The following is a 24,453-nucleotide window of genomic DNA, read 5'->3' on the forward strand; positions in this document are numbered from 1 at the left end:
TACACAACCTCAGCTGGGCCCTCATTGTCACCAGGTGATGCTCCTGTACATTATCAACTCACTGTCCTACTGTCCACAGCTCCTCTCCCCTCATTCTTTGCCAAGAACCTTGTCTCATATTTCTTTTTTTTTCTTCGTCTCACATTTCACAAAAAAATCAAGGCCATTCACCAGGAGCCCCCTCCCCTACTCGTCCCTCTTCCTTATTTCCTATGAGTGCAATGCCTTCCATCACTGTCTCTTCCTTCACCCGATCTCACTTGAAGAGGTGGCCTCACTCCTTACCAAGGCTGACCCCTTGGCCTGCACAAGCAGTTCCATTCCTCTTCATGTCCCTCTGTCCTCTTCACTCTATCACTTCAATTTTGTAAGAGCTCAGATGCAGGCAGGTGGAGCAGAAGGAAGAGATAACAGGTATCGTGGGATTTGGGCCTCTCTACCACTCTGCCTTAGACCTCGCTAAGACCTTCTCTGTTCCCTGTCTTTTTGCGTGCTGCTCACCACCCCTGCCCCCACTGGCGTTTGATTTGCAACTGTAGTGTGCTGGACCTCCCATCAACAAATAGTCTCAAGCAACAATACCCATCATAGGGTTTTAAAGTGAGAAGGAGCCTTGATGGTCATCTCATACAGCCAGCCCTTATTTTCACAGAGGAGGAAATCAGGACCTCACAGAGGTTCCTGAGACCCACTTGAGAGAATCAGTACAGGGGGCAGCTGGGTGGTGCAGTGGATAAAAGCACCAGCCCCAGATTCAGGAGGACATGAGTTCATTTTCAGCCTCAAATACACTTATTAGCTGTGTGACCCTGGGCAAGTCACTTAAGCCTCATTGCCCTGCAAAAAAAAGAAAAAGAAAAAAGAATCAGTACAGTCTCCTTCATTTCTCTTCTAGGGTTGGAGACAATGGCAGTGTGATGTCTTGTCAAGCTTGTTAGAACAACATTCTGCCCCTAGAAGGTAAGAGGCAAAGTGTTCCCATTTAATGGCGCTTTCTTTAAAAATTAAATCATGGAAAGGACTTTTCTGAGGTACTGGATCGAAGGTGGCTTGTGTGTCTTGAACTAAGCTCCAGCTTGTCTCCACTTTACTTGTTCTCCTCTGCCCATCATAGTCAGGAGCAGGTTCATGTCACAGAATCTTGTCTGAACTTCACAGCAACCCTGATCACACAACAAGAAAGTGTCAAAGATGGGATTGATATGATCCCAAGGCCACTGTCTTTTCTGCTCCACCCCACTGGTTATCTAGAGAAGTTTGGCCTTCTTTCTTTTTTTGGGGGGGGTGGGGGGTGGGTTAAGTGACTTGCCCAGGGTCACACAGCTAGTAAGTGTTAAGTGTCTGAGGCCGGATTTGAACTCAGGTCCTCCTAACTCTAGGGCCGGTGCTCTATCCACTGTGCCACCTAGCTGCCCCTGGCCTTCCTTAATACCCTGAAGAGCCAAGAGGATTTTGGAACAGTTTTCAGTTTAGAACTTGTTTTACTTTGAGATGGCTTGCTCCTTCAGTTTCATACTCAGACTCATTTGAGATTTGGAGATGGGGGAGAACCAGTCGTTAAGAATCTTGCTGCTGAATAGTTTTTTAAGGGTCCATTTCTCCAGTGGTTATTAGCTACTTTGCTCTCAGCTTTTGACTAACATGAGCTGAGTAATATCATTCATTGTTTTGTTTCACATTTGCTGCTGGGGTATGCCTTTCTACGTTATTTTCTTAGTGACCATCCTCAAAGGAAACATTCATCTATTGAGATTAAACTACATCCCAGATTCCACTTTTAGCTTTTAATGTAGTGGAAAGTCTGAATTATGTCATCTTTCCATTCATTTAAAAGTAAAATGAAGGGGGCAGCTAGATGGCGCAGTGGTTAAAGCACCGGCCCTGAATTCAGGAGTACCTGAGTTCAAATCCGGCCTCAGACATTTGACACTTACTAGCTGTGTGACCCTGGGCAAGTCACTTAACCCCCATTGCCTGAAAAAACAAACAAACAAAAAGTAAAATGAATATTCCATTTAGTTCCATGAAGAGCCAACAAAGAAATTTTTTTGTCAGAATCTTGGACCTTCTGAATATTGACAGTGCTCATAAGCTTTGTAATGTATCCTCTGAGTGTGGAAAGGTCAGCTGAAGTGTTGTTGAATGGTGTGGAGGCAGCATCTGTGACTGTCAAATACTTCCCACCTTTGCAGGGTGGGTGTGTATCTGTTTGTTTTCTCAAAAGGAGGAATAGGAAATTGCAAACAACCTTCTCTTCTTCTAAATCCTACAGGAGAGTGAATTCCATGAGGGCAAGAATGGCGTTTTAAATAATTCCCTATAGTGCCATAAACATTGTTGTTTTTCAGTCATTTCAGTTGTGTCCAACTCATCTTCCTGAGTTCAGATCTGGTCTCGAGATGCTTGTTGTGTGACCCTGGGGAAGTTACCTTTTTTTTGTTTTGTTTTGCAGGGCAATGAGGGTTAAGTGACTTGCCCAGGGTCACACAGCTACTAAGTGTTAAGTGTCTGAGGTCGGATTTGAACTCAGGTCCTCCTGAATCCAGAACTGGTGCTTTATCCACTCCGCCACCTAGCTGCCCCCCTGGGGAAGTTACTTTTAACCCTGTTTGCCTCAGTTTCCTCATTTATAAAATGAGCTGGAGAAGGCATTGGTAAACCACTCCAGCATCTTTGCCAAGAAAAGCCCCAAATGGGGCCACAAAGTTGGACTTGACTGAAAAACAACCGGACAACAAAGTTGCCCACAAGCCTAGAACTGCCTTTTTGGTTCTCTTAGGGAGAATCAGCCTGCCAGCATTTGGGCCTATCCTGTGGTATTTTTTTAATCTTAATTATCATCCCCTTCCACCCCCCCACCCCCCATTTCTTTAATCACTTAAGCTGGTATTCCTACATTATCTTTGATGCATTCCATATTACCTCCATGAGCCGGTCACCAAGTCCCATTTCTGCTTTACTGTGCCTCTTGCATCTCTCTCTTCCTTTTAAAATTCATTGCCACCGCCCTGTTCCGAGCTTGTATCTCCTAAGACTTGGGATATTGCTGTTCCCACCAGCTCTTCTCAGTCTAGCACGTGGCCGCCAGATGAATCTCTCTAAATATGCTTTGTTGCGTTGGTAACATGCTGGGAGGTAAGTGGGGCCTTAGGGCGGTAGACGGTTCTCAGTCCAGCTGCAGCCTGGATGCCAAGAAGACGACCACAGTGGGCATTGTATGGGATGTGAAGGGTGGCACCCAGACAGACGTGGCCTCTGTAACTGACTCCCCAGTCTGGTCCCAAACTCAATGGGTTAAGTCCCTGAGGGCGTGGTCTTTGGGAGGGCCTGTGGCCCAGAGTTTGTAGAGAGTCAGAGTCAATAAACGTTTATTGTCTTCTGTGTGCCCTGCACTGTGTGCTGGTCCTGTGAATGTGAAAAGAGAGACAGTCTCTGACCTCAGGGAGCTTCCAGTCTAATGGGGGGAAGACAAAACACAAAGGGAGGGGGGACAGGCGTGGTTCCTGGTGGAGGAGTCAGTCAGAGCAGGCCCAGAGCCGGGCAGTCAGGTGAGAAATGAGGGGGTGTCCTAGCTGGGCTCTCTCCTTAAAAGGCGCCGCCCTCCAGTCAGAGAGGCTGAGGGGTCAGGATGAGGCGGAGCCCCAGGGCCGATGAGGTCATCCTGATGATGGGCTTCCTGGGGCCTGGTGGGGAAGTCCCCAAGCAGGGCAGCCAGATGAGGCATAAGGAGGCAGGAAAGTTGGCAAGACGGTGACTGAGGTGGGAAGTCAGGTGGGATCTGAGACATATCACGGGGAACTCATTTCTTGTGATGTTAGAAAGGGCCTTCAGTATTTAGACATCTCTTTACAAACTAGTCTGCTTTGATCTCCTATTTCATTATAATTCATTCTGAGCCAGTTCTGCAACAGGCTTTTAAACCTTGAGTTACTGCGTGAACTTAAGAGTAATAAAATGAGTGTGACGAATGAGGATTTATTAAATGCTTGATATGTGTCTCAAGCACTGGGAATACAAGTAAGAAATCAGGGCAATTCCTGCTCTCAAGGCATTCATTCTAATTGAGGAAGGAGGTACACTGAGGCAAGTTCACCTGTAGTGGGAGCAGACAGTAATATCCTTGAGCCTGGAGGATGATGCTGCCAGGAAGATGATAGGCCCAGAGAGCACATAATGGTAGGCCTCTGTTATAGTGAAAGTACTGAGACTCATCACAATGCATTTATTTTTTAGTGTTCTCTAATTCAGACTTTTTTCTCATCACGAATGGACTCTGCTGGCCCAGTTAGTCCAAATTAATGTTGCTACAGTGCTGCCAAGCAAAATACCAGCTAGTAGAGGGCAGTAAATGTGGTTGGGTGGTATGCAGAGGGCTTTGGAGGGCTCTTCATCCCCTTCTTCCTCAGCACCCTGGAAAAGAGGCCAGCATTTTAATCAAGCTATTATAAGAAGGAAATAATGAAACCAGTAATGTGCTTTTGAATTTACACGTGCATTTCCACCAAAGAATTCCTCTGTTGTTTCACTGAAATATCAAGGTAATACTAGCTTGTTTCACTGAAATATCAAGGTAATACTAGCTTCTTACAGGCGGCATCATGAAGCCCAGGCTGGTGTGTCTAATCATGCTGGAAAGGTTTCAGTGGCCCAGTGAGACCTTTGTCTTTTGTCTGAGAATCAGCCCAGTGAACTTTGAAAAGGTTCATCATCAAAAGATTAGACCCAAGGTGATGAAATAGTTGGCTACAGTACCTCACAAAGGCTAAGTAAGCTTGTAAGTAAGGATCGTAAACTGTGTCAGCAAAGGAAATACCCACACCAACAAAATCTGAGTTCTGTGAATTATATTGTAGCAGAAACCATAACTTTATTAACCTTTTACATGACTTAATTCAGGCAGAACTGTATTATTAATCATTATTTGACCAATCATAAAAATCTGAGACCAGGGGCAGCTAGGTGGCGAAGTGGATAGAGCACCAGCCCTGGATTCAGGAGGACCTGAGTTCAAATCTGGCCTCAGACACTTAACACTTAGTAGCTGTGTGACCCTGGGCAAGTCACTTAACCCCAATTGACTCACCAAAGAAAAAAAGATCTAAGACCACATGTTTTCCTAATGGAGGTCTGATTATGCCATAGAATTTTTTTTTTTAAGGAAGAATACAGTTAGTGATATTCCTAATTGTGGGTCTTGGAGCACTAATAAATTCTTTATTGTTGGTAGTTTTTCAGCACTCTTCTTGAAAACAAGATCCTTAGAATTTTGCCTTTCATTGAGACAGTCTGCTTATATATATATTTTTTTATAAAGACTTATTACTGGAGGAAATTTTACTTCTTTCTTTAATATTTGGCATGGTCTACCAGCATGATGGAGGCCTGATTTCTTCAAGTTGAATAAATTTTAAAATGAGACTCGGGTATTGCAATGCACTAATAAAATAATTTACTGGATGGACTCTTGAGCCATAACCAAACCAGTTATATGCAGAGACTGCTACATAAATACTTTCTTCTCCTGAGTACTGCCTCCCGTGAACAGTGGGAGAACTCCATTTTATAGACTGGTTTCTCTTGGCATTATTTTGTCTGCTATGGTTTTTGTTTTTTGTCTATTTGTTTTTTTTTAGTGAGTCAATTGGGGTTAAGTGACTTGCCCAGGGTCACACAGCTAGTAAGTGTTACGTGTCTGAGGCCAGATTTGAACTCAGGTCCTCCTGAATCCAGGGCTGGTGCTTTACCACTGTGCCACCTAGCTGCCCGCTTTGGCGTTATTTTGGTTATGATGGAAAAGCCTTATGAAAATAAGTCCCAGGCAGCTGATACATTCTTCAGTCACTGTCTTTACTGAGTACCTGCTCTCTACTGAGCCACTGCTCTGAGTGTGGTGAGGGGGGTTGTGTTGGCTTTCAGTCCAGGGGAGAAGAAAGAGTGGGTACAGAAAAGGCTCTAGAGTGGCAGTGATGGCGGCATGGTGGGAAGGCTAGAAAGGCTTTATAGAGGCGATGGGGCTTGAGCTATGGCGACTCAAACCTGAGGGCCTTGGACAGTGCTCTGACGCTGGGCAGACTCCTCTCCTCTCTTACAGAGTGACTAACTCACCTTCATTAACCTCGTAATTACCGGGAACTCTGGAGGTAAATGCTGAGGTGGAGCAACTCATAAATATATGTATTTCTGTGTAAAAGGACAAGAGAAAGAGGACTGGGAGAATCAGTAAAGCCCACCTCAAAAGTTTGTGAGGATTAAATGGGGTAATTAGTGTGCTCTAAGTATGGGCTCCTAGTACTGTTTATTTCTTTTTGCATATCTTACTATTGTCAAGGCAGTAAGGACAAATGAAGGGAAAATTGTTAGGTATTTAGTGAGTCATTTACTCAGAAATTCCAGTGCACTAGTGAATATGCCGGCATACGAGATTATACCATGGGGGAGGAAGTCAGGAGCCTTTACTCCTCCTCTGAATCCTGACGTGGGCAGGTCTGTGAGCAGTCAGGGGTGATCATGACGCCCCCTCCCAGCGTCCTGCTTCGTAGAGCTGCTGCCTTTAAAAGACCAAGTATTTGAGGGAGATCATGTGAAACTCAAGTTGGGTGAAGGGAAGGGATGACACACCTAATCCTGATGACCTTAAATTGTTTTGATTCACCAAGGAAGGGGCTTGTCAAGCAGTGGCTGGGAAAAGCACAACTTGCTCCAGTGCCCCCCTGGGGTCTCCCTTTAGAGGCTTGGTCTTTTTGGGGGGACATGGTTGAGGTTTCACAGGACCCCATCTTAACAGCATAGTGCCAGCAATATGTGATGAGGGACATTTTAGCTTGCTTAGTTAATAAGCAGGCTACTTCACCCTCCCAAAGCTGTCACAATAATGGAAACTTAAATCAGCAATCTTGTCTGTGAATACAAACGAGGCCTTTCACTTCTTTTAGGCTGAAGAGAAGGACAGATTCTCTCATGAGCAATTTGGAAGGCTGTGGTGTGTTGTCCGTCCATGTGGGGTCAGGGCTGCACAGCATGAGAGCATTGCTGTAATTTGGCACGATTGAGCCAAGGCCTGGTCAGGCCTGCTACAGGGGCCTTGCTCCTGGTGGCACCGCTGCAGTGTGTCTCTTCCTGGTGTGTCCAGAAGGATACGATGGTGGACGTTTCATCTGCTTCCCCTTCCTTGCTCTCCCTCCAGAGCATTGTTGCAATGAGACCACCATCTGTCATCCAAGGCAGCGGTGCATCCTTGGGGCCCCAGCAGTGGCAGCACATGCAGTCACACGAATGCTGACATCTCACGCTCCTCATGTGGATACCAGTTCTGCCTTCTTCTGTGAGAAGGTCAGTGAGCCCTTGGACTCATCACCCAGACTCCTGCCGTCAAGACTTGCTGCCCTATCTTGGTCTTCCTCCTCCCCATCCTTTTCACATCTCTATTCACCCCAGTTCCCCCAGGTTTCCAGCCTCCCTGTCTCCCTCTTTTCCCATCCTTCTACTGGGCCCCTCCTCTGAACACATTTCCCTTCATTCTGTGTGTTTTTTCTGTTCTGCTCATTCCCACTTGTCACTTGGCCTTTCTCAGCCTCAGTTTCTTCATCTGTTAAGTGAAAGTTGGAACTGATTACCTGTAAAGTCCCTCCTATCTCTAATCTGTGATCTTTGCAGTAAGCAGCTTTTCCTTGAGGATGCTGTCTTTTCTTGCCATCTGTTTAACCCCTTTCTCATGGTCTGGAGATGGCATCAGTATATTACTTGTTCCCCACTGCTACTTCCAGACCCTTGTTCTGCCACCATTGCTCCAGTACCCTCTTCTCTGAAATTGACCCCAGTGCCTCCTGCTGATGGGACAGTAACCCTAGGTTCATGGTGGTTTTTTTTAAATCATAAAAGTATTTTATTATTTTCTAATTACATGTAAAGATAATTTTCAACATTTGTTTTCATAAGATTTTTAGTTCCAAATTTTTGTCCCTCCTTCCCTTCTCTCCCCCCTCCCCAAGATGGAAAGCAATTTGATATAGGTTATATATGTACAATCATATTAAACATATTTCTGCATTTGTCATGTTGTGAAAGAAGAATCAGAACACAAGGGAAAAACTTATAAAAAAAAAACAGCCAAAAAGTATAGTTCAATCAGCATTCACAATCTACAGTTCTTTTTTCTGGATGTGTAGAGCATTTTCCATCATGAGTCCTTTGGAATTGTATTGGATCATTGTATTGCTGAGAAGAGCTAAGTCTATCACAGTTGATCATCACACAATGTTGTTGTTACTGTGTACTGGTTCTGCTCACTTCATTCAGCATCAGTCCACTTAAATCTTTCCAGGTTTTTCTGAAATCTGCCTGCTCATCATTTCTTATAGCACAATAGTATTCCATTACATTCATATACCACAACTTGTTCAGTCACTCCCCAGTGGATGGACATTCCCTGGATTTCCAATTCTTTGCCACCACAAAGAGAGCTGCTATAAAAATTTTTGTACAGTGTGGGTCCTTTTCCCTTTTTTATGATCTCTTTGGGATACAGACCTAGTAGTGGTATTACTGGATCAAAGGGTATGCACAATCCCATAGCCCTTTGGGCACAATTCCAAGTTGCTCTCCAGAATGGCAGAATCAGTTCACAACTCCACCAACAATGCATTAGTGTTCCATTTTTTCCACAGTTTCTCCAACATTTATTATTTTCCTTTTTTGTAATATTAGCCAATCTGATAGATGTGAGGTGATAACTTCAGAGTTGTTTTAATTTGCATTTCTCTCATCAGTAGTGATTTAGAGCATTTTTTTCATATGATTATAGATAGCTTTGATTTCTTCATTTGAAAACTGCCTGTTCATATCCTTTGACCATTTTTCAATTGTGACCCTGGGTTCTTGGAAGTTCTGCCTGGGGAGCACAAGTTCCATGCCCTCAATGGCCAGACTGGCCTCCATCATCATGGTGTCACAGTTGTGTTTGGGGCGCTCTTTCTTTCCTTCCCTGTCTTGAGCCCATAAATCCTTCTCCTTTACCCTTGCTTGAATCAATTACCCATTGACTGCTCCCATCCCCATCCCCATCCCGCTAACTCTCCAGTCCAGCAGTGGTGTGGAGGCCAGTCTCATCAGCCACATCAAATGCTCCTTTAGCCTGTGGCCAAACCTTTTTTCTCTTCTCCTTCCTCATAGTGATAAGGAGAGCCGTGTGCCAGGCAGGAGGCTGGGCAGAACAGTAGTAAAGGCCACACGAGGCAGTCTCCTCGTGCTAAGGGTCATGCAGAGAATACAGCTGCTCCATGTGCAGAAATGACTCATAGGACACTTCACAAGTCTCAACTTTTAAATGATTTATTCTAAATGCTATGGAGGAGATGGTGGCTTTTATTTTTGTTTTGTTTGCGTCTTTTTGACCTGTGTTTCCTGTCATCTTTTGTCTTTTTAATGCTAATACTAGGTACGGGGCAGCCTTCAGTGTTCATTCTGAACGTGAAGAATTGCTTTTTTACTTTCTTGTGGGTTACCCAGATGAATATGGATTTGATTTAAATTTCAGCAAGTTTGGCTGTGTGGATGACAAGCTGACCTGTGATTTTGCATTTTGTCCTTTGAAATAAGGCTGGTTCAGGCCGCTGGGTGGCGCAGTGGATAAAGCACCGGCCCTGGATTCAGGAATACCCGAGTTCAAATCTGGCCTCAGACACTTAACACTTACTAGCTGTGTGACCCTGGGCAAGTCACTTAACCCTCATTGCCCTAAAGAGAAAAAAAAAGTTAAAAAAAAAAAAAAAGAAGGCTGGTTCACAAAAATTAATCCATTTTGATATTGTATTTAGAAAATTAAAAAAAAAAAACCCTGGTTTCCAGTTTAGCTCTATTTTGGTTTTTAGTTGGTTTTTTGTTGTTGGGTGGGTTTTTTTGTTTTGTTTTTTTGGTGAGGCAATTGGGGTTAAGTGACTTGCCCAGGGTCACACAGCTAGTAAGTGTTAAGTAACTGAGGCCGGATTTGAACTCAAGTCCTTCTGAATTCAGGGCCAGTGCTTTATCCACTGTGCCACCTACCTGCCCCCTATTTTGTTTCTAAATTTAAATATATCCCTTTCTAATCTTTAAATGGGGGTTTAAAACTTCCATGATAGATTGATTTGAGTCTTGATTGCTCACAGACCTGACTAGAATATAAGTTGCCTACTTATAGTTTGTTTTAAAGGCTTACTATTTGTTTATTCATTTATTCATTATTTCACTTATTTATTATTGCGGGGCAGTGAGGGTTAAGTGACTTGCCATGGGTCACACAGCTAGTAAGTGTCACATGTCTGAGGCTGGATTTGAACTCAGGTCCTCCTGAATCCAGGGCCAGTGCTTTATCCAGTGCGCCAGCTAGCTGCCCACTTAAAGGCCTATTATTTAAAACCCGCTGAGAAATTACCTTTGTATTACCTCTTTTAGATCCAAGTCATTTCTTCTTTGATGAAAGAGATGGGTGATTTCTAGGCGCTAGAGCATCAGGCTAAAGAAAGTTCCATGTTTTCCAGTTGAAATATGGGGTTCATCTATGAAAGAGAGATGAGGGAAGCTTTCCCAGAATGCTAGGAGAACAAGAGAAAAGAAATCCTTGTCAGCTGAGACATAGTTATATGAAAAATTCACGGCTAATCCTAGAATAGTTCTTTGATAACAGTGGGAGAATGAACTCTTGAATTAACTTGCATTGGTGAAAGAGCCTTAAGACATTTCTTTTTTTTTTGCTGGGGCAATGAGGGTTAAGTGACTTGCCCAGGGTCACACAGCTAGTAAGTGTCAAGTGTCTGAAGCCAGAGTTGAACTCAGGTCCTCCTGAATCCAGGGCCGGTGCTTTATCCATTTCGCCACCTAGCTGCCCCCGCCAATACTTTCTAAAAAATTCCTTTGGAGCGCTAAATGGCCATTCTTACTGGGTGGGTCATGTAGGGTTGGCTTTATTGGCTTGTCAGTCGCACAAGAAGCCTGAGAGCTGAACCTTCTTTCCTGTGAACCAGCGAGTGTGCTTGGATTTACCTTGTTTGTAATGATACCTGTCGCACCTGCTTCTCGAAAAACCAAGTAATTTTATGCTGTTTTGAATGCCCAGGCATAGAGATCATAGGGAAGGGAGCAGATGGGGTTTTGAAGTCATTATTTTATATCAGACATAGTCACAGCTGATGTTTAGTGAATTCAGGATCCCACTATGCTTGCTTATGGTTTGACACTTAATTTGGCTCTCTTCCAAGTAGGTATCTCTTACTCATTCATCAAAGCCATATAAGAATCCTTGGAAGATAACAGCGGAGGTGATGTTGTTCAGTCACCTGATTATTGAGTGGTAAAATAGAGCCATCTGTACTCACCAAAGATGTTTTCCAGTGTCATGGAAGATGCCTGTTGCTAAGGCTAAATGGGAAAGGGAGCTTTTGTTTGTAGATGATACGTTGGTTCCATCAAGCCCATGATTCTTGTGTCTTCCAATGAGGTCCACATTTGTTTTAACTCCATGCAGGAAAAACAAGCAGATGAAGCCTGCATACAGACTGTGATAAAGACAGGCAGCCTGCTGTAATGGATAGAGTTAGGAGGACCTGAGTTTGAATTCCACTGCAAAGACTTATTGCTATGTGCATGAGCTTTTTTTCTCCTCTAGAAAATGTGGGTCATAGTCCCTACTACTTGTATCTCTTGTTTGGTTAGAAAGTCTTCCCTTCTGACAGATAAACTATTCCTTGCTCTCCTAATTTGTTTATGGTGTCACCCTGTATGTCTAAAACATTTACCCATTTTGACCTTGTCTTGGAATATGGTGTAAGATGTTGGTCTACACCTAGTTTTTGGCACATTGTTTTCCAATTTTCCCTGCAGTATTTATCAAATAGTGAATTCTTATCCCAGAAGCTGGGCTCTTTGGGTTTATCAAACACTAGTTTACTATTACTACTACCATGTCTTATGTACTGTGAGATTTAAAATTGGATATTAGATCATAAATCTCCCCTACTTAACCCTTCCCTTAATTCATCTCCCAGACTAGTAAATGGAAGAAGCTTCTGGTTTTCTAGATAGAGCCTTTATTGTATATAAGGTGTTGTTGATTAGAAGGATAGGAAAACAGAAATACAGTACAAATCGTCTTAAATCTAGGCTTAGTCTATATTCCTTATAAAAACTCACCAAACCGATTTAGGCCACCTTTGGAGTGAGTCAGACCGTCTGTGCCGCGCCGCCCGGAGTCCCGCCAAGCCGGCAAAAAAGGCTACTCTCCTCTTCTCCACCCCGGAAGTCAAAAAAAACCCGGCAGGCAGTCTGACATGCGCAGCAGGCGCACTGTACCTGGCAGGCAGTCTGACATGCGCAGCAGGCGGACTGTACCCGGCAGGCAGTCTGACATGCGCAGCAGGCAGACTGTTCATCTCCTCCCCAAAAGGGTGGTCCTTGAAAAACTGGCGTCTTTCAGTTATCCTAACCGACTGTTAAAAACTTTCATATTTTACCACATTTCCCCCCTTTGCTTCCTCAAGAAACGGAATGTTTCCTTGATGGAACAGTAAAAAGAATATAATAACTTTTGCTGACTAATAATATGCGAACAACAATACAGAAAAGGAAGAGAGGAAAGTTTTGTCCAGAGGGGCGATTTTTTTTTTTTTTTTCTCATGAACCGACGCTTTGACATTAGTCTTGCAAAGGGAGAGCCTCTGCAGAGAGTACATGTTACAGATAGTATATAACAGAAAGGAGATAGTAAAAGCTAATAAAGCAAAACAGTTCATATAAAGTCTCTGAGTTCTCTTGTCTTCTTGAAGTGGTAAGATGTCATCAGGAGGAAACTGGATTCTGGTCTGGAAAACTGGATTCTGGACTCTGGTCTGGAAAGCTGGATTATCTTCTTTAACTGTTTGAATTGCTGTATTTTTAAAACCTTAGCATAGCATTGTCAATGATCAAATTAATAAATTCCATTACATTCCCTCCTTTATATGGTTAGACTTGTAATAGAGGGTTGAGGTAGTTATGCAATGTGTAACACTTTTTACCACCATGTGTCTGGATCAAAGCCAAATTTAGTATGTGTTCATGACACCTGAAAATGTTATGGAAAGGTTATCATACCATATCTCATGGTTCTGAGACAGCCAGTGATTGTGCTAGGCCACAGGTGAATTCAACTGAGTGAGATAAAAAGATAAATAAGTTCAGTTAAATTAGGTTAAATTAGGAGGGAGAGAGGATGAATACTGGACTGTGCCTAGTAATTGTGCTCTACATAGTCACCATCATAAGCAAACCATGGACTTACGTATACCTGTCTCTCCTTTTGTTGCACATATATTCTCTCCAGGGCCTGCGTCAGAGTTCACAGCAAGTTAGTCTCTGAAATGATAAGTTTCCATATTTCTGAAATCTCATTAATTTCACCAAAGACAATATGATGGTAAAAATGTGTGCTATGCTGCATAACTGAGAATATATTAGTGATATATACAATAATTCCAAACCATACCCAGAGTATAATGACATATAAATAATAAACGAATGTAAATAGCTGATTATATTAGACATTGTTACATAATCTTCTTTTAGACATTATTACATAATCTTCTTTTAGCAAGTAGACCACATCATCTTATACATGAATTCTCTGGTATAACAGTAGCAGATACTTAAAGTGGTGATTAATTCATCAAAAAGAAATAAGACTTCAATTAGCAAGATTCAATATTCAATGTTTTCAGTGAGGTATCAAGCAATTTCTGGTACTTTTTAGTTAAACAGAACAACATACAAGAGAAAGGAGAAAAATAAATAAATAAAACAAAACTCATTAGAACTCATGGTTCTCTCAAAAAGAAAGAGTAAATAAAAAAAAAGAAGAATTCTGGTAGCTTCTGAGGCCCGATAGCCTCACCCACAGCATATACTTAAAATGTCTTTGAATAATCACTTAGTTTACAAAATTTAGTTTTAAAGAAAAGCAAAAGAAACAAAAGTAAAAAAAAAACCAAAGCAAAACCAAAAATAAAAAATAAAAAGCAAAAGATTCGCTAAGCACCCTTTTGTGCTCTTAAAGAACTTAAAGGTGCAGTCAATTCCAGGTCTTTTCAGTGCCTTTCAAAAGTCAAAACAAAAACAAAAAAACCCAAAAATTAATAAAAAAAAAAAAAAATAGTTGAGGTAGGCCAGAAAACTAGGCCATGTACTTCAGTGCTTTTGCCTGTAGAAGGAAATGCTTGTTAAATTATAAGGTATTTAAGCTGCTAGAGTTTGGGGTATGCCACATTGTTTTAACTGGTTCCCCAATTCTCTGCATGCCAAAGTGGCAGGGGTTTCTGAATTGTCATTGATCTTTCTAATGCTGTCATAATGTTCTTTATGGTAGAAAATGTGGAGTTCTGTAGCATCAGTTTTGTCTGTGCCACTGATTTTCAATAAAGGCTGATTTAATTGATGAACCACAACATTCAGCTGATGCTGCTTAGCAAATGCTACAATTGTATCATTTCCTCCCCACTTTCCAAATTTCTTTAATTCATCAACATATTCTTCAAAAGGGGAGTCATTTACTATAAAAGACTCAAACTCTTGTCTATGGTTAATCATATAAGAAGCAGCTTCTTGTCTGTGTCTGAGATGATTTCTACAGTGACCTTCTAGCTGGTCTGCTAAAGCCCTAAAAAGGCAATTTCCGTCTCCTGATACTTTACGAAGACTGAGTCCCAAAGCATTTAACTGATCAGTGGGATTCTTAAATGGGAACTTCCTGTTTCCTCTGAACTTTCTTTGCTCTTTAACAGTTGCTATCGTTAGGGTTTTTACCTCTTTAGCGTCTACCTCAGGTCTATCTGAAATCTCTTCACCTATGAATGGTGCAGGCTTTATATGAGAGCAATGAATCCATGAGTCTTTTTCACCAATTTTAATGGCGGTAGGAGTTGTCAATAATACCTGAAAAGGTCCTTCCCAGGCAGGTTGAGTTCCACTGGTTCTCTGAAAATTCTTTACATATATTTTATCTCCTGGGTTGAAGTTATGCAATGAAAAGTCTAATGGTCCTGCCTGGACCACAGCTCCTGCCTCATGGAGTTCACGTAGCCTGGTCTGTAATTCCTGTATATAGGAAGCAACAGAAGTATCACCTCCCACCAGTGATGTATAAACTGGGGAAAAAGTTTTAGCTTGGATAGGAGGGTGACCAAAAAGCATTTCATAAGGAGATATATGAAGTTCTCCTCTTGGTCTACTTCGTAGATAGAATAATGCCAATGGTAGAACATCAGGCCATTTCAAATGGGTTTCAGTACATAATTTGCCAATCATACTCTTAAGCTCTTTATTCATACGTTCGACTTGGCCTGAACTTTGTGGATGGTAGGGCGTGTGGAATTTTGGAGTCACTCCCAAGAAAGAGTAGATTTGGGATAAAATCGAATCAGTGAAATGTGTGCCTTTGTCAGAATCGATGCGGGCTGGTGGGCCAAAACGAGGTACTATCTCTTTAAGAAGAATTTTGGCAACAAAGGCAGCTGTGGCTCGGGGGCTGGGAAAGGCCTCCACCCACCGAGTGAGCTGATCAACTATAACAAGGCAAAATTTATAATGTCCTGCTTTTGGCATAGTAATATAATCAATTTGTAAGTGCTCAAAAGGTGTATATGCTAGAGGACGCCCTCCATAAGCTTTGGCCTTAAAAGCATACTGATTATAAGACTGACATGTGGAGCAGCCCGAGCAGATTCGAGATGCTGTATTAGTCACACCTGGTGCTATCCAGGTTCTCTTAATAGAGTCTACAATGCCTTGTGTACCAAAATGGCCTTTTCTGTGAACAGAGAGGCATACCTGGTGGTAGAATTTCCGGGGAAGAAATGGCTTACCTTCCGGAGACACCCAGATGCCATTGATCTGTTTCGCCTTAAATTTCTTTTTCCACTTTTCTACTTCAGAATCGTCATAGGTTAGGTTGGAAGGAATATCCTCAGAAGGTGAAAGGTTAAATACATGTTCAGGAGCTTCTAATGCAGCAAGCTTGGCTGCAGAATCGGCTCGTGCATTTCCCTTTGAAACAGGGTCACTATTCCCTGTGTGGGCAGGGCAATGTACAACGGCTAGGGAAGAAGGCAGTTTTAGGGCATCTAAGAGGTCCTTGATAAGGTCCCCATTGGCAATAGCCTTGCCCGAGGATGTTAGAAAGCCTCGTTGACGCCAAATCATACCAATAAAGTGGCATATGCCAAAGCCATATTTCGAGTCAGTAAAAATGGTGGCACTCTTATCTTTAGCTATATTACAGGCCTGTGTAAGAGCCACAAGTTCAGCAGCCTGTGCACTAAAATGGGAAGGCAGAGAAGCTGCCCAGAGGGTGTCATAATCAGAAACTACAGCAGCTCCAGTAAAACGGGTTCCCTCTCTCATAAATGAGGAACCATCTGTATAGAGGACAAGATCAGGATTTTCTAAAGGTGTATCAAAAAGATCATCACGGGGTTTTTCAGCCATATCAACTAAAGAAGCACAGTCATGCAACGGTTCCCCCGAGAATGGTAAATTAGGGAGTAGTGTTGCTGGATTAAGAACTGTGCAGCGTTTTAAAGTGATATTCTCATTACCTAACAGGGTTATTTCATACTTAGCCAGCCTTTGATCTGAAAAGGCTTGTGTCCTGTGACGTAGTAAGAGAGCCTCCACTTCGTGAGGGCATTGCACAGTTAGAGGGTTACCTAGGACCAAATCAGAGGCTTTTTCTACCAAAAGCGCTGTGGCCGCCACTGCTCTAAGGCAAGGTGGCACTCCAGCCGCTACAGGGTCCAGCTGAATTGAATAGTAGGCTATAGGACGCTGGTTAGGCCCCAGTGACTGAGTCAGGACTCCAGAAGCCACCCCCCTTTGTTCATGCACAAAGAGAGTGAAAGGCTTACTATAATCTGGCAGTCCTAGGGCAGGTGCTGATAACAAGGCCCGTTTTAATTCTTTTATGGCTGAGAGATGCTGGGGATCCAACTGTAAAATGTCTGGAACAGAACTTTTTGTAAGAGCTATGAGGGGTTTAGTAATTTCACCAAAAGAGGGTATCCATTGTCTACAGTACCCAGCTGCTCCCAGAATGGCTCTCAACTGCCTCTTAGTAGTGGGGGCAGAGAGTTGTTGAATGGCCTGGACTCGCTTAGAAGAGACAGAGCGAGTTCCAGCAGCCAAAATAAATCCTAAATATTCTACCTGGGGCAAACACCATTGTACCTTTGTCTTAGAAACCTTGTGTCCTCTCTTGTGCAGCTCCAGCAGTAAGTGACGGCTATCTTCCTGACAAATTTCAGCATTAGGAGAGGCCAAAAGTAAGTCATCAACATATTGTACTAGTGTGGAGGCTTTAAAGGTAATAGAGGCCAGATCCTGCTGTAAAATTTGGGAAAATAATGTGGGACTGTCTACAAATCCCTGTGGGAGTCTAGTCCAGGTCCACTGTCTATTTTTCCAGGTAAAAGCAAATAAATATTGGAAGTCCTCATGTACTGGTATGGAGAAAAAGGCAGAGCAAAGGTCTACCACTGTGAAACATGTAGATTCATAGGGAATTGAGGAAATTATCATAGCCGGATTTGCGACTATAGAATGTCTAGGAATAACATAATTATTAATCGCTCTAAGATCTTGCACAAAGCGATAAACAGGTTTACCATCTGGCCCAGGCTTGGGTTTTTTAACTGGCAAAATGGGAGTATTGCATGGAGAGTGATGACATGGAATAATAATACCCTGGCTTTTCAAAGCCTCAATTATAGGGGTGATCCCTTCTATTGCTTCCCTAGACAATGGATACTGTGGAATGGAGGGGGGTGGTCCCCCCTTAACTTTAAAGGTAACAGGCATGGCAGACTTAAGGAGCCCCACCTCATTAGGGGATGAGGCCCATAAAGACTCAGGAATGTCAGAGGGGATTTTGGATACCTCCCCTGCTGTTCCTTGAGCTTCTGTAAGTAAAATTGGTAATAAATGAACAGTATCCTCTGGCAATTGTAAGGAGACAGCCCCATCTGGAGCACAAGATATGGTTGCTCTAAGCTTGCAAAGGAGATCACGACCTAATAAATTTACAGGGGCATCAGGCATGAGTAAAAATGAATGTTCTACTGTTAAGGGCCCCATAGATACCATGCGAGGATTCAATTTTGCCACTCTCTGGCTCTTTCCTGAGACTCCCACTACATTCAAATATCCTACAGGTCTACACCCAGCATCTGGTTTGCTTACTAATACTGATTTAGAGGCTCCTGTGTCTAGCAGACAATCATAATAAGTCTCCCCCACTTTTAAGGTGACATGTGGTTCATTACTCTGGGGAGGTGAATGGACTGGCACAAGTGCATTCAAAAAATCCGGATCTGGGAATATATGGCTTTCATTATCTATGTTCCATTCCTCCCCAAGACACCATCATTCCTGTGTCCTCTTCTGAGGGGGGTCTTGGTTACCATTATTCTGGTACTGCCTTTCTGTATTCCTCCAAAAAGATCTATTTCTATTTTGATTTCGCCTGTAATTAGAATTAGAATTTCTTCTCCAAGTCCTACATTCTCTCAATTCATGCCCCTCCTTACGACAGTAACAACACACCTTAGTGTCCTTGTTCCGGTGTCCACATGGCTGACTAGGAATCGCTGGTGCCAGAATGCTCTGTTTAGGGTGATCTGGATCTTCCTCACGTGAGTCAAAGACATAATTTGCAAGTTCCTTAATTCTATCTACTGAGAGATTTCTCCAGTCTGGACATTGTTTCAGAAAGTATCTGCGTATTTCTGGCAGTGAATTATAAACAAATGTGTTGAGAATGATACAGGAATCTCTTAAATCTACTGGATCCAATCTGGTGTACTGTCTAGCGGCCTCACAAAGTCTATCATAAAATCTGTTTGGTCTTTCATTAGCCTCCTGAGGTAGGCTTAAAAATTTCTGCCAGTTTTCCGGTTTTCTAGAGCAAGATTCCATTCCCTTCAGAAGTGTTTCTCTAGCATCTTTTAATCTTTGGAAATCCCTATCATCATTATAATTCCACTCTGGATCCTTTAGAGGCCATTCCACATCGGCCTTACCTTTCGCAACAAGGGCATTTCCTGCTGAGATAATATCTGTAATCTCAGTTGGGGACAGTAAAGTTTCCAAAAGGCAAGTAACATCAGCCCAACTGGGTTGATATGCATTAAATATAGTCCTTAACTGTGAAATTACAGTGTTTGGATTTTTCTCAAAACTAGGGATGATTGATTTCCATGCGCTCAAGTCACTTGGTCTAAAGGGGCTATATTTTCTGACTTGAATTGGCACTCCCTTCTTACTATGTTCTATAGCTTCCTGCAGAGGGAGTAGTTTCTGCTGATCTGATTCTGAATTTGGATCATCTCTAGTAGAAACAGCCATTTTGAGGTCTCTCTCCATATGTGAGAGTTTCCCCCACATCATAACAATGATAATAACAAAAACAATGATAATAACAAAAACAAAAAAAAAACAACAAAAAAAAATAAAATCCTTAGTCGTATGAACTATGGATGTGGTATTAAAAGGTATTTCAATTGCAGGCATAAAATTTCTACTTATATTAAACGTATTTTCCCAAAGATTCTCACGTATACTATTATACAAAAAACTTTTTGCTGCCTGAATGAGGAAAAAACCAATAATGTTATGAAGGACCATTGAGTAAACTATTCCTCTAAGTCGGGATGTTATGCTGTCCCAATACATTCCGATGAGAAAAATCAAAGGGATGGTAGAATATTCGAGCATCTTGCCCTTTAAACTGGGCTGGCTTTTCTGTTTAAAGCAAGACTTTTAGAGGCTTAAAGTCTTTAAGGGAGACTAGACAAAGGGAAAGTCCGCGGGGGGGGGGGGGGGGGGGGGGGGGGGTATTTGGAAAATCCACCGAATTAGCCGGCTTATGGCCAAACTAGGGAGGGTGGGAGGGTCCTTAAGGTCCCTTCGGGGTCGCCAAACTGTGAGATTTAAAATTGGATATTAGATCATAAATCTCCCCTACTTAACCCTTCCCTTAATTCATCTCCCAGACTAGTAAATGGAAGAAGCTTCTGGTTTTCTAGATAGAGCCTTTATTGTATATAAGGTGTTGTTGATTAGAAGGATAGGAAAACAGAAATACAGTACAAATCGTCTTAAATCTAGGCTTAGTCTATATTCCTTATAAAAACTCACCAAACCGATTTAGGCCACCTTTGGAGTGAGTCAGACCGTCTGTGCCGCGCCGCCCGGAGTCCCGCCAAGCCGGCAAAAAAGGCTACTCTCCTCTTCTCCACCCCGGAAGTCAAAAAAAACCCGGCAGGCAGTCTGACATGCGCAGCAGGCGCACTGTACCTGGCAGGCAGTCTGACATGCGCAGCAGGCGGACTGTACCCGGCAGGCAGTCTGACATGCGCAGCAGGCGGACTGTTCATCTCCTCCCCAAAAGGGTGGTCCTTGAAAAACTGGCGTCTTTCAGTTATCCTAACCGACTGTTAAAAACTTTCATATTTTACCACAGTACCTAATTTATTCACACAGATTCTTAGCCAGTACCAGAGAGTTTTGATGATTGCCACTTTATAATGTCATTTGAGATCAGGTATGGGTAGGCCACTTTCCTTTGAATTAAAAAAATTAATTCCCTTGATATTTTTGATCTTTTGTTCTTCCAAATGAATTTTGTTTCTAGCTTTATAAAATAGGGGTTTTTTGGTAGTTTAATTGGCATGGCACTGAAGAAGTAAATTAATTTAGGTTGAATTGTCATTTTTATTATATTGACTTGGCCTACCCATGCGCAGTTGATATTTTTCCATTTGTTTAGATTTGGCTTTATTTGTGTGAAAAGCATTTTGTAATTTTGTTCATATAGTTCCTGGATTTATCTTGGCAGGTAGACTCCCAAGTATTTTATGTTGTCTACAGTTATTTTAAAAGGAATTTCTCTTTCTATCTCTTGCTGCTGGGCTGGGCTTTGTTGGTAATATATAGAAATGATAAGTGTCAGACACTTGACACTGTGAGATTTAAAATTGGATATTAGATCATAAATCTCCCCTCTTTAACCTTTCCCTTAATTTATCTCCCAGACCAGGAAGAAACCTCTGGTCTATAGTTAGAGCTTTTATTGTGTGGTAGTTACCAGGTGATGTTGATTAGAGGGATAGGAAAGTAGAAATACAAAACAAACAGTCTTAAGTCTAAGCTTAGTCTATATTCCATATAAAACTCACCAAAAACCCAAGGCCACCTTTGGGGGGAGAGAGAGCCGAGTCAAGCACGTGCTGCTAACGGCAAGCCGGCCACGTCCAACTCCAGTCCGAGTCTGTCTGTGTGTCGCGCCAGTCATCGGACCAGGAGAGCAGGCAAGAGATCTCACTTCCGTTCTCTCCTTGCCTTTTAAGCTCGCACCCCGGAAGTGGAGTGCTTAGCAGCCGGGCTGACGTGCGTAGCCCGTGCATGGCCACCATTGGTCTCCTCCCCGAAAGGGTGGTCCTTTAAAAACTGGCGTTTTTCCGTATTCACTAACCGACTGTTAAAAAACTTTTTACCACAACACTTAATAGCTGTGTGACCATGGGCAAGTCACTTAACCCCCATTGTCTAATATATATATATATATATGATTATGAGTTATGCAACTTTGTTGAAGTTGTTATTTCAAGTAGTTCTTTAGTTGATTCTCCAGATTTCTCTAAGTATATCATCATATTGTCTGCAAAGAGGGATAGTTTTGTTTCCTCATTGCCTATTCAAATTCCTTCAATTTCTTTTTTTATTGCTATAGCTAACAAATCTAGTACAGTATAGCATACTACTGTAATACTAGAGATAATGAGCATCCTTGCTTTACCTCAATCTTGTTGGGAAGGCTTCTTGCTTATCCCCATTATAGATGATGCTTGCTGATGGTTTTAGATAGATACTGCTTGTCATTTTAAGGAAACCTCCATGCATTTCTGTGCTCTCTAGTGTTTTTTTTTTTGTTTTGTTTTGCGCAGGGCAGTGGGGGTTAAGTGACTTGCCCAGGGTCACACAGCTAGTAAGTGTCAAGTGTCTGAGGCTGGATTTGAACTCAGGTACTCTTGAATCCAGGGCCAGTGCTCTATCCACTGCACCACCTAGCAGCCCCCCTCTAGTGTTTTTAATAGAAATGAGTGTTGTATTTTGTCAAAAGTTTTTTCTGCATCTATTGAGATAATTGTATGATTTCTGTTGGTTTTGTTACTGATATAGCCAGTTATGCTGATGTTACTTCCCTAATATTGAACCAGCCCTGCATTCCTGGTATAAATGCCAACTGGTCATAGTATATGATCTTTGTGATATATTGCTGTAATCTCACTAGGATTTTATTTAAAATTTTTGCATTGCTATTTCTCATTGGATTTCTTAATCATCATTCAGTCAGCGGTGAACTTCTGTATTACTAGAGTGGTGGGTGGCTTTCCCTTCAGGCACAGGCATCTTCAGTTCCCCCTATTTCAAATTAGTGAGGCTTAACTCTAGTATGAGAAACCATTTACATAATTGCAACAGGCAGGTCTTACCAGCGATCAACCTACTTATTTATGGCAGAATGCATAAATGATAAACTTAGAGTTAATCTGCCATTGAATCTGAAGCAGATGAAGATAAGATTTTTCCTCAGAACTGCTGATTAAGTCTGTAAACAGTTTTTGATCAATTTTTTCTTGTTTACAAGCATTACGTGGTTTTTGTAAAAGATACTTTAAATCATCCAAGGGCTTTAAGGATAAAATTTAAAACAAGATGATAAGTAAAATCCATTTGATCCAGTATATATGAGATAGATATGTGTAAGCTTTGTAAGCTCTGATGGATTGCTGTCTTGGTAAGTTGTGGTTTTCATCAATCATTTCCCTTCTCCCCCTCGGTCTTGGTGTGGGCTCCCCATGAGTGTTTGAGGGTTGAATGAGATGCCTTTCCTTTCAGCAGTTGCCCCTTCCTAACTGGTTGCCAAGTTCAGGTGAGTGAGAGATGAGCCACACTTGAGGTCTGGCACCCTGTTGCATGTGGAGAGAATGAATGGGACAGATGGGCCAGTTCAGTAGAATAGGGTATATGGGGTGTAGGCTCCTCAATTTAGAGCCAGAAAGGACCTTGGAGACTCTTCACTGTACAGAGGAGGAATCTTGGCTTTAGTGTGAGAGAGACCTCCCACTCACAGAGGTGGTAGGCCTTGGCTTTGTCCCAGGTCAAACAGGTAGGATTTGAACCCAGGGCCACTGACTCCAGAGCTAGTGTTTTTCCCTTGTATCATATTGCCTCCCAGATAGTAAAAGGCAGAGTTAGGGTCTAAATCTGGATCTAGGGTGGTGTAAAGATGGCATAGAGAACCTTTTAAAAAGCAGTTTTCAGGTGAGTGTAAGATTAAAAGCCATATTGCCAAGGGTTGGAATTGGTGCAGGGCATATGAAATATAAGACAGTAGCCTGAGGGGTGTGGTGGTATCAGGGACTTTTTTTTAAGGATGGAGGAAGACAAGGACACTTGTAAACAACGGGAAGGGAAGAAAAAAGGGAACAAGCATTTATTAGGCACTACTGTATGCTGAGCACCATGTTAGACGCTTCACAAATATTATTGTCTTCAATCTTCACAATAACTTGTAATTAACCCTATTTTAAATTTGAGAAAATGGAGGCAGAGGTTCAGTGACTTGCCCAGGGTCACCCAGCTAGGAAGTATGTAGGGCTGGATTTGAACTTAAGTCTTCTGACTCCAGGCCCAGTACTTGCCTTTTAATCTTACGATCTGTTATTGGTGGGGTGGGCTCCCTTGTCTTGGCAGGAAACTAGGAAAACAATAGAGCGGAAGATCCTCTAGGCAGCAGCTGCAGGGACAGAGGACATCCTCTCCCCAAGCTCCAGAGTTTTCTGTTTCTTTACTTCCTGCATAGTCGGGGTTCACAAGAGTCTTGGTGTGAATAACTGGGGAGAATTCCTAGAGAAGGAAGGTCCAAGCCCAGCACCCATCTTTTGACAGAGTGAAAAGTGAATTGTGGGGCATGAAACATTTTTTGTTCATTTGAAGGCTGAGCTTTAGAGGATTCATCTTGGAGCATCTACATCTGTGGATTCTGGCCTGGAGGGTGTTTGGTTCCATTTGTTTGTGTTCCCCCATCTTCCTGTGCTGGAGCCAGCAAGCTGTTACCCTTTTGAGGTTTTCTATGTGGCTGGGAAACTGATGAGATTTTTTCCCCCCTTAGATTCTTAAGAAAAGATAACAACTTGCATGAGTTCAAGTTTTTAGGAGCACAACAAAAAAATGTGTCAAAGACTGTCTATTAACTGTGTTTCAGGAGAATGCTCAGATTCAGGTGTCTGTACATTTTTGTGTCAGGTAGTGATTGATCTACATTGGTGGAGGGCACTTCCTCACCAGGTTTTCCCTGTAACAATGAAATCACAGGTCTTTTAAAAAAGAAAAAAA

The 24,453-nt window shown here is 42.3% G+C and overlaps 1 protein-coding gene across 3 annotated transcripts in view; it reads left to right on the forward strand.

The window, feature by feature from the left end:
- RALA (RAS like proto-oncogene A) overlaps positions 1–24,453 on the forward strand; it is a 57,643-nt gene that overhangs the window by 18,462 nt on the left and 14,728 nt on the right. The window contains exon 2 of one of the 3 annotated variants that reach the window (XM_043963990.1): positions 896–960. The exons of 1 other annotated variant lie outside the window; for it this stretch is intronic. The gene's annotated coding sequence lies outside the window, so the exon portion shown is untranslated. Of the gene's footprint in view, positions 1–895; positions 961–7,193; positions 7,330–24,453 lie in introns of those variants that run through there. One more of the 3 variants, XM_043964000.1, reaches the window with a different exon arrangement.

Source organism: Dromiciops gliroides, chromosome 1 (genome assembly GCF_019393635.1).
Source record: "Dromiciops gliroides isolate mDroGli1 chromosome 1, mDroGli1.pri, whole genome shotgun sequence".
Classification (NCBI taxonomy): domain Eukaryota; kingdom Metazoa; phylum Chordata; class Mammalia; order Microbiotheria; family Microbiotheriidae; genus Dromiciops; species Dromiciops gliroides.